This window comes from Leptonychotes weddellii, chromosome 9, assembly GCF_054177405.1.
Source record: "Leptonychotes weddellii isolate Sample4059 chromosome 9, ASM5417740v2, whole genome shotgun sequence".
In the NCBI taxonomy this organism is placed as follows: Eukaryota; Metazoa; Chordata; class Mammalia; order Carnivora; family Phocidae; genus Leptonychotes; species Leptonychotes weddellii.
In genome coordinates, this window is record NC_138377.1 from 3,379,085 (window position 1) to 3,388,389 (window position 9,305).

At 53.3% G+C, this 9,305-nt stretch overlaps 1 long non-coding RNA gene across 1 annotated transcript in view; it reads right to left on the reverse strand.

Annotated features, from left to right (window-relative positions):
• The window catches only part of LOC115938014 (uncharacterized), a 61,293-nt gene that overhangs the window by 43,971 nt on the left and 8,017 nt on the right, over positions 1 to 9,305 (reverse strand). Inside the window, exons 6-8 of the long non-coding RNA XR_014148288.1 lie at positions 4,062 to 4,128; positions 3,223 to 3,294; positions 316 to 387 (exon numbers count right to left, since the gene is read on the reverse strand). This is a non-coding gene — a long non-coding RNA (uncharacterized LOC115938014). The remainder of the gene's footprint in view (positions 1 to 315; positions 388 to 3,222; positions 3,295 to 4,061; positions 4,129 to 9,305) is intronic.

Sequence of the window (9,305 nt, forward strand, 5' to 3'; positions counted from 1 at the left end):
ATGAAACATTAAAAATAGACTAAGTTTTAAAAGATACATACGTCATGATTATGTGTGTATAATGTAATATATACATACATATATCCGCTTGGGGACTTTCCTAAGGGAGTCACGGGAAGACCACCAGGCTGGGAACCTAGGCTCCTGCCTTTGCCTTCATTATACTGCATGGCCTGGGCAAGGCCCGTCCCCGCTCTGAGACTCAGGTGCCAATAATCCACCAGTCTGCCCTCCCTCCCAGGTGGTGTGGAAGTGAAAAGCATCAAGTTTAAGTGCAAGTTCCCTCCAAGCATCAGAGGATCATTAATGTTGTACCTCCTGCACCCAGCACGTAGTGGTCATGGCATGCTTTAGCATACATTATCTTGTTTGATCCTCACAGCAGCCCTGCGAATTAGACATAATAATCATAATTAGCCAATATTGATTGAATGCATACACTGCTCCAGGCACCATGCTGCCTGCTTGGCGTATGCACTGACAGTCCTCTGGGGTGCGTACAATTCAACAGTATCTCTGTTTTTCTTCCCCCCCAAAAGTTCTGAGCCCACATTTTGTGCCAGGCACTGATCTAGGTCCTGGGATACAGCAATGACCAGAACAGACAAAATCTGAGAGCTAACATCCCTTGGGTGGAGACAGAACAGACAATATTGAAAGTACGTACAATATGCAGGATAGGACACAGTGATAAGAACTCTGAAGAAAAATAAAGCAGAAGGGGGAGCAATAGCCAACAACCACGAGAAAGCCTCCCTGAGAAGGTGATACTGGAGCAGACATTCTTAGTCCCATTTTACACACGGGGGAACTGAGCTTCAGAAAGGTGAAGTGACTTACACATGGTCACACAGCAAGGAGGATGCTAAGCTCCAGAGTCTGTTTTACCCACTTACCCCCACTGCCTCATTTTTGTGGCAGTTCTTGCTCTCTGACGCCCCACTGTCAGCCTCCAAGGTGAGTGTGGGAACGAGTGTGTGGGTGAATGGGAGGGCTTGTGTGACCTCCCACACAGGCAGTCCCAGGAGCACAGAGCGTCTCCAGGATATACTAATAGCCCTGGGTGAGTAAATACACTGCCTTTCTTAAAGAAGACGCAGTGGATATAGTTGCACAGAGCCAGTGTCAGGTCATGCTGAAATCGGAGCATGCGCAAAACACAGCCCAGCAAGTCAGCACAGATGCTAGCCCCATATCCTGTCTGGGGTAGGAGGGCATCCAAATGTACTTCCCCCACCCAGTACTCCCCTCTCCCCCCAGGCAGCTGCACTCTGCTGAGGCTTTAGTTGCAAATACCCTGCCCAGAAATGGGAGGAGGTCAGCCAGTCCTCATGCCCTACATGAGCTAAGACTCCTCGGAACAATTCTTCGTTCCAACTGGCCATACTCAAAAGAGCAAACAAAGAAATATTTATAAAGTGATTATTTTCTCCTCACCCCCCCCACACACAAAATAGATAGAGAAAGAAATTTGGTAAGAACATATATGAGAATACTGGGGGAACTTGCCCACTGCTTCTAGAAGCCATGAAGTTGAACCAGACAACTTAATTGCTCATCTTGCCCTTCATCTACTCAGCTTCTTTTCAGCTCCCATTCAACCTCTCTGTAATTCTCAATACCCCAGGAAATTCCTATTCCAGGACTTAATATTTCATTAGATTGATCCTGTCCATTTAGTGTGTATAATTCTCATTTCCCTAACTAGAGCTAAAATCTTCTCGTCTTAAATTTATATGTGTTTTTATTTCATGGACTCCCTCTCCAAAAGCAAACTCATACACCTCTCTGAGCACCTGTTCAGCTATCTATAAAATGTGGATAATGATTCTTAGCAATCAGAGATATTAAATACCATCTCAATAAAAATAGTTATGACAATTACAATTTTAACTGTAATGGAATATTTATTGAATACTAACCATATGAGAAACATTGTTTTAAACTCTTTAAATGTTTGACTCATTTAATTTTCAAGTACCCATTACTAAGGTGCTGTTGGTGTCCCCATATTACAACTGAGGAAACTGAGGCACAGAGGTTACATACTCACAAAACTAGTAAACAGCAGACCTGGGAATTAAACCTGAGCATCTGGGATGTGTGTAACAGGACTTAGCCCATACGCAGGTTATCAAAACATATCTGCTGAAAGCCAGGTCTTCAGGGAGGCTTGCTGATTTGCCCTTCAGCCCTCTGTCTGATTCCTTCTCTCCTTGCCTTGTACTCCTTCAGGCTCCTGAGTCATTTTATACATCTGCTTCCCTTAGTATTCAGTTATCATAGGAACCACCAGAAATTTGACTTGATTAATTATACTGCAAGATGTCAGTGGTATAGTTGACCCTTATATGTGTGATAGTCACAAATAGGACAAACTAGAGAAGGTGTTACTTGAGAAATAAATTTAGAGTCTGGGGGATAAGAGGTCCAGCTCCCTGATAGACCAGGAGGGTGGGTCTAACATGGGTTAACCCCAAGGGTTTAATTTTTTTTTCAGACACAGTCTTAGAGAAAAAGAAATGGGAAGGGGGTATGAGTTTGGAAGGAAAAAGCAGACTGGGGTTCAAATCCCGATTCCGTACTGTTCCTTGCATGATTTGGGGCCAGTCACTTAGCATTCCTAAACCTCAGTTTTCTTGTATCTTAATTGAGGGTGGTAATTGCTATCACTGAGGGTCACTGTGATGATTTAAAGAAGATAAAATTATGCCAAGGGGCTACAAAAGGACTGAGCATGCGGTTGGGCTCAGGGCTTAGTCATCCAGGAGAGCCAGGGGAAGGAGGCTGCCTGCTGCTTCTCAGTGCAGTGTGAAAACTGCTGGGACTGAGAGTTGCTGCTGAGAAGCTCCAGCACCACAGCTGGGGCTTGGTCCCTGTGAGCTGGCAGCCCACCTGTTGCGCCAGAGCCACCTGAGCCAGTCAGTTTGCTCAGAGGCAGAACAAAAGGCAGGAGCTTCTCCAGCAAGCTCCACTCACAGGAAACATCTCTTCAGAGACCAAGTAAGCCTTTGATGTTGGTGAGAAACTGACTCTTCTCTCTCACTCATCCATCTATCCACCCTCTGCCCTTGAATTCATTCACCCATCTCACCAGCATGCATCAGCCAGCACACCATCCCTCCATCTGCTCGTGCCTCACTGAGGCAAGCATCCATCCATCCAGCCGACTGAACATCCATCCTTCCACCTCTCCATATTATGCACAGGAATCAGACAAACCTGGATTGCAGTCCTGGGTCCTGCTTCCTAGCTGATCTTGGACAAGTCACTAACTTCTCAGGGTCCTCTCATCTGTAAAATAAAGGGAAATCAGTCATAGCTGGGGTGAGGATTTAAAGAGAGTGGACATACCAATGCATGGAATGAGCAAATTATCATTAAATGTTCATTCCCTCTGCTTCTGCAATTGGGCCAGGATTTATACAGGGAGAAAACCAGTACATCTTGCATGACATATTGAGAAATGCTTTTTAGAAATTATCTGCAGTGTTTTAGTAGTGTGCATCCCCATGCGGTCCCAGGGGCTGGGTGGTGGCCAGAGCGGTTTGGGGTAGTGGTCCCTCCTAGACTCACAGCAGAGTGCGCCATCTAGTGGATCGGCAACCAGCGGGGTCCCTGGTAGGTCCTGGGCTGTTGTTCCGCTGTGGGGTCACGGTTCTGAGCCAGCCGGAGGTCCCAGTCCCCAGACTGCAGACCGCCCTCATTCAGATGTAGTTCATGTACTGTCTTAATCAGTCAGGGGGCCTGGACTGCCAGGAGCCTTTTGTTTTGTGGATGATAGCCAGTTCTGTTTTGCCTACCCCAGCCCAATTCCCCTTTAAATGATTCCAGAAAAAAAAGAATATGCTAGCACCTCCTGTTTGCTGCGTGTCTATTACGTATTAGAAACAGGGCTGGGGCCTTCCCGTGCACTGTCTCTGAGCCTCTAAATGACCCTGGGAGAGACTCAGCAGTTGCCCCATTTTCAGTAAGAAAACTGAGGTTTACTGAGGGAGAATGGGTTACTCACTTAAGGTCAGGGTGTATAGTCAGACCCCTGAATCTGTATCTGTACTTACCTGCTGTCATCCCAGTGTCCCCTGTAAAGCGCAGGAAAGAATTTGGACACTGATTTGAACAAGCCAACTGTAAAAGAAATTTATGAGTCAATTGGGGATATTCGAATGCTGAATAGATGTTGGATGACATTAAGGAAAGGCTGTTAATTTTTTAACTGTGCAAGTGGCATTGTGGTTATGTTTTTAAAACAGAAAAGAGTCCTTCTTTTTTAGAGATAGGCCTTGAAACATGCTCCGAGGAAACAATGTGGTGTCTGGAATTTGCTTGATTCCAGTACAAGGGGATAGTACAAGGCTCAGACAGAACAAGAGGGGCTGAGAGCTGTGGCACTTGGGTGGCAGCCATGTGGAAACTGTGTCAATTGTGATTGAAAATACGTATTATTTCCTCTACTTTTGTGTTATTTCAAGTTTTACATAATTGCAGGTTTTAAAGATCAACAGGTAAAAATAAAGTGCAGGAGGTGAGGGGGTAGGAGAGGGGAAGCCATTGAAAAAAGCAAAGGAGCCCAGCATCCAAACAAAGTGTTGGGGGTATTAGGGAGCTGATTCATAGGAATGAATGCCTCCAAGTGGAGAAGGTACAAGAAAGGGGCCAGGGCTGGTAGGAGCAAGCCATTCTAAGTTGGGTGGATTAAGGAGAAAGTGCAAACGTACAGGGTGCTGCAGAATGAGATGCCCACCAGCCACCCCTAGGCCCTCCTGCCTCCCTCGGACCCCTCCATGTTCCCTCCAGGCCCTCCTGCCCCCTCCCTGGCCCCTTTCCTCCTCCCGAAGATGTCCTGGCCCTTGCAACCTTTTCACTGGTTCCAAAAGGACCTGCTGGCACCTCCCTTCTCCAAGGCAGAGCTGCCCACCTGATGAGTCCTTCCTGAGACCAGCTTGGCTGGTAAGGCTTGAGCTGTCTAGCTTTCAAATGCCTTTTTTATTTTTTTTATTTTTTGCTATTTTCTTAATTGCCTTTTGGGGAGGAAAAGAATTAGTGCTTTTGCCCTAAAACCGTGCACCAAGCTGCTCTCAGCGTTCTCAGCCCCTTTCTCCCCCGCCTCACCTACCCCCTACCCTCCCCCCCCACTCAGCCCCCTCCTCTGCATCAGTCTTATCACCACGGCAAACTGACTAACACTCCACCCCAGGTCCAGCCAATTTCCCCAGACCCCGTGGACCACAGCCACCCACCTCCTCCTCTCCCCGATCCCTGGCCCTTCTACAGCTGCCAGACTCTCTGTGCGGTGGGCTTCCCAGGCACCTCGCCACTCTGGAAAAGCTCCCTCCCTCCCTCCTCCTTTGCTTCCCATTCTGGAAAGCCAGCCCCAGGACAGCTCCCCAGGACCCTCCCGCAGCCTGGTGCATTGCAGCAGGGCCCTCAGTGAGGGAGGGGCACAGCCGGCAGCCACCCCAAGCCAGAGCCTGCCACCCCTCCCGGCTGTCCCCAGCGGGGCACAGGGCCCGGCCCCCCTCTCGATGCTGCAATTAAAAGCGCCCCTGCAAGAGCAACAGAACCGGTCCCTACTGACGGTGTCCCCCTCCTCACTTTCTGGGCTCAGAAATGCGGCCCAGGCGGCCCCCTTGTGGCACTTGGGGGCGCCACAGACCCTTGGCTGGTGTCTGAAGAATTCAGACTGTCTGATTCCACTGCACCGTGAGTTGGCACAAATCTTAAGTGGCCCAAGTCCTGCCCGCTGCAGACCTGGCTCAGCCGCCTCTGTGAGTCGGGGGCCGGTTCTCCTCCCTCCCTCCCCCGTTCCACATCGCGCCCTCCTCGCTCCCTCCCTCCCGGAACCAGCGCTCTCCTGTTGAATACTGCTCCAACACGCAGACAGGTGTCTGGAGACTAACAGCCGTGGCAGCAGGAGGGAAGGTGTGGGGACAAGGGTTTTTCTTACAGTGACATTTGGGGAAACTGAGGAGCAGGGAGGCTCACAGTCCCTGTGCCAGTCAGAAAAGGGGCCGGAGACCCTCCCTCCCAGAGCGGGTTCCAGCTTAGAGCATCTCCCTGAGGTGAGGGGCTGCCCTGAAGACTATCTCCTGTTCCCCTTTCTCAGTCATCAAGCCCTCATCCCCTCCAAAGCCAGTCCTCCCCACGAAGAAGCCCTGGCGGGCCCCCCCCCGGATGTGCTCCATCCTCTCTCACGCACTGTCCACATAAACAAGCCCCAGCCCCCTCCGTCTCTATCTGCAATCTGCTTGGAGGTGGGCAGGGCCCTCTCCACGTCAGGTTAATAATGCCATTTTCATAAGCCTCTGCCCATAGGTGCTACCACCTAATTTTGAATCTGCCCTTCAAACGGATTGGGCCACAGAGGAGCTGGGATCTCAAGCACCGCTGGGAGGTGCTTATAACTAATCAATCCATCCCCTGCCCACCCACGCCCCCCCAGCACTCGGCTCTGCCTTCCTGAGCAGTCTTCAGCAGCAGGGTGTGGTGGGGAGCTTCAGACGGCCTGGGGTTCCATCCCAGCCTGGCCTCACAGCAGCTGAGAGACGGTGAGTATGCGACTTCACAATCCCCTGCCTCAGTTTCCTTATCAACCCAATGGGGATTATGAGGCTGGTGCTCAGAATTTTTCCTGGGGTGAGTCCTATGCAGGCAGCCCAGCTCAGGGCTTGGCCCCGAGACAGGCCTCCATAAATCTCACCTGCCATCATCCCCGCCCCCCACCCGGATCACTTGATGTGCAGTGACTGACTTACTCCCTGTCTCTCTCCCCCACCAGACTGAGCTTCCAGGACAGGAAGCCGACTGCCACTGCTCGGGGTCCAGCCTCCCACTCGGGTCTGGGCCTGACAAGGTAGGTGCACTGCGGTGGTTTGCAGAATGAGTGCATGGGAGGATGCCCGGATCCCACAGTCTGTGGGATGCCCAGAGCCCACTGGGTTTCTCTTTCCCAGACGCACCCCCCCACCTCCTGCCTGAGCCAGCCCTTCCAGGCGGCGGCAGCAGAGCTAAGTGTTTCTCATGCCTTACCCCGGGGCCCTGCGTGCTGTTACATACAAGGCAAATTCTTGCTGTATTAAATGCAGATGTGGGCTCGCATGCATTTCTACCGCCTGCTGCATCTACTGTGAGCTCACAGGCCAGGGGCTGCCTCTGGCTGACTTGATTTGTACGATTAAGCCGGCAGAGGGGTCTCTGGCAGGCAAGGTTCCCGTTTGTATTCAGGGCAGGGTCGCGAAAGGCCAGACTGTCTTCTTTCTTGCGCACCACTTGTTACATGTGCACCTCCCTCCCTGGGCCCCACTGTCTACTCCATAAGCATTCATGAAGTGTCTGATGTGTGCTAGGCGACTCTTATCTCATTTCATCTCACGGGGAGGGAGCCCCTCTCGTATCTATTGCACAGGGAAAAACAGAGGCTCTGAAAAGTAAAGGGAATTGCGTGGTCTCATAGCTAGGAAGCGGGGAGTCCAGCCCGGTCTGGTGTTGTCTGTCTCGGGAGCCCCCCAGCCCCACCACGGCCGCCTACCGCCGTCGCTACTGCCGCTGCTGCGGGCTTGACCAGGGCCGGCCAGCCGCCAGCCAGCGGCTCCTGCAGAAAAGGCAGGGGGTTGCATAGAGAGCGTTCTCCCTGGCAACTAGCAGAGGGGCCATAAAAAACGGAGGGCTCAGACGCCGCTTAACAGAGAGATCTGAGCAGCTGGATCTGGGAGGGGAGACCCGCGCCCTCCCCTGGGCTCTCTGCAGAACAGCAGGGCAAAGGGCTCAGTCCCAGACCCCACCGAGCAGGGGCAGAGGCGCCCCAGGACAGGTGTAGACGGCTGTGATCGGGACGGTGACAGGAACCCCAAATCTGATCCCTTGGTGGGTGGGGGGCTCGCTCCTCAGCACGGAAAGGAGAGGACTGAAGTGAGCTTGCTGTCTGTGAAGAGCCGAGGGCAGAGGGGGCGAGGGGGCTGCAGCAGAGCCGCGGAGGCAGATGCAGAAAGCAGGGGAGGGCTCGGCAAAGCAGCTCTGTGTGCGAGCCCTGAGCGGGCTGCTCGGGGAGAGAGGGAGCTCCCTGTTACAGGAGGCATCCGAGCAGAGAGAGGCAGGCCGGTACTTGGCCGGGAGGCTGCAGCACGGCTCCCTGCCCGGGCTGGCAGCCCGCACGTCTAGGCCTTTGAGAAGCTCCTACAGAGCTAAGTCCCAAGCGGGGCTGGCTGCGGAGGAGGCAGGCTGGGGTCAGAGCAAGGATGCGCAGACTTTTCCCATGTACCTTGCCCTGAGCTGCATATGGCAAAGGCACGGAGATGGCTGGTGGAGCGCTTCTGTCACAATGAGGCAGTGAGGGAGAGGAGCAGAGAATGGGGGTGAGTGCTCGGGGCCAGCGCGGGGGAGGTGGGGGGCTGTCCTGCAGCCAACTCCCCATCTCAAGGGCCGGGCCACCTGGAGTGGCCAAGTGCCCGCCCCAGCTCCCAGGCCCAGAAAAGCTGGCCTGGGTCCTCTCTGGGGCAACAGGCTGGTGCAGCGGGTGGGGGGAAGCCTTCCTGCGGGGGGGAGAAGTCGGTGGGGGGGTCTGGTGAGTTGAGAGGCCGCCCGGTCATGGGAAAAGCAGGGCCCTTTGCTGGAGGCTGGGCCGCAGCCACAGATTCAGCGGGCTGCTGGACCGTGACTTGGATGCTCTGGGGACTCGTGAAAGCCCCTCACCCGGCGATGGGGCCCAGGGGCCTGCATGTTGATGAATGCGGCCCACGCCGCACTGGGCGCTGGATCTCCAGGCCCATTCATGGGGGCTCAGTTCCCAGGAACTCTGGGTGGACGGGGCCTTTATCAGGGGACCCCCGCTAGACGAGGCTCTGTTCTGCAGTTTCTAAAGGAGTTTTCTTGTCTTTGTTCCCAGTGCAGGCGCTCAGGGAGTGCGCGCACACGTGTGTGTGTGTGTGTGTTTGTGTGTGTGTGTGTGTGTGTGTGAGAGAGAGAGAGAGAGAGAGACAGGCTGGCTGAGGGGCCAGCCCGAGTTTCCTTGTCTGTGAAATGACCAGGCTGCCCTAGCTCACCCTCTCGAGGCAGTGACGCACTTTCATGGGGCAGTAGGATTGTAAGATTCAGGGAGGGCAGAAGCACCTGGGGACCTGGGGATGGAGCCCCTTGTCACTGCAAGCCTAATTGTCCTGCTCCTGACAGTCCATTCCGCCAGGGCACTGTCGGGGTCCCGACAGCTGCTCTGACCCGCCGTGGGGGGGCAGCATCGTGTTGCAGGTGGAGAGTGCAGGCTGGCTCCCCACAGACAGACAGACAGACAGACAGACTGCCCCCGCTGCCCC